Source organism: Propithecus coquereli, unplaced genomic scaffold, assembly GCF_000956105.1.
Source record: "Propithecus coquereli isolate 6110/MARCELLA unplaced genomic scaffold, Pcoq_1.0 Scaffold142, whole genome shotgun sequence".
NCBI lineage: Eukaryota > Metazoa > Chordata > Mammalia > Primates > Indriidae > Propithecus > Propithecus coquereli.
Window position 1 is genome coordinate 7,064,597 of NW_012138525.1, and position 1,290 is coordinate 7,065,886.

Here is a 1,290-nt window from a genome sequence, read left to right on the forward strand (position 1 = left end):
TATTTATTTTTTTTATTTCAGCATATTATGGGGTACAGATGTTTAGGTTACGTAATATGTCTCTTTTTTAAATCTATAGATTCTTATTCACTTTTTTCCTTGTAATTTATTTGTTGAAGAAACTGGATCATTTATCTCGTAGAATTTTCCTACATTCTGGATTTTTCTAATTATATCCCCATGTTCATATTTAATATGCTTCTCTGTCTACTATGCCCTATAAACTGATCTAGAAACTTGCTCAGAATGAAGTTTGATATTTGGTAAGAGTTTTTTTTTTTACATGTTGTTCTATACTTCATATTGCATTGTATCAGGAAACATGGAATGTCTTCTCTTTGGGTTGGGGGAGGGGAAATGTCTTCTTTTTTGTGATGTTGAGATTGTTGGTGAAATCAGGTGTTGTTCATCCATTAAGTTACTCCTGTTTGCTTTTCACCTAATGATTTTAGTGGCCATTAATGGGCATTGCCTAGATGCATTATTTTATCAGGAGTTACAAAATAGTGATTTCTAATTTTGTCAGTGTTTTTTCATTTATTAACTAATTTTCATATGAAGAACTTTTCCTAATCTGTTATTTCATTAACCTTAGATATAGACCCTATAAGAAAGGATGAATGCTTGATTCTTTTCAACAGTTTTCAGAATTATGAGTTTATTCCTTAGTATCCTATATAGATAACCAATGAGTGTTTTTTCCTTTGTATCATTATGAACTCATGGGTTTGTAAAGCATATTTGACATTTTTCAATTCATAATAATTTCAATTATTTTTTTTGATGCTAAAGTTATTCTTTTGTATAGTGAGTCCCTTCATATTGGCTATTAGGTTTTGTGTTAAACAAACCCCAATAATTTTTCATAGCTTCCTTGCTTTTTTATATGATAAGATGTTCCAGTCTCATCTTATATATTTCCTTCTCCAAATCTGGAATCAGCCATTTTTCCAAGGATTCTTGTTCTTTGTAGCGGTAAATGGCATTTGGAGACTACAACCTGAGTGCTAGGGATGCTCACCAGATTAGTTTTTTCCTTGTATCCCTTTTTAGTGGATAGACCTCAGAACAAATTTTTTTAAAGAGAAAATATATTGTGAGTTAATACTGATAATTCCAATTCAAATTTGTGGTTGGCGAATATTTACTTTTTGATTTTATGTTTGTGTATCTTTTCTTTTATGCAGAAAATCTTGGTTCCAGAATAGAAGTACCTATGTCATTACTAACAACATGATTACTAAAATGATTAAGATTTTTTTTTTTTGTCTTTTGGATATATTTCATTAG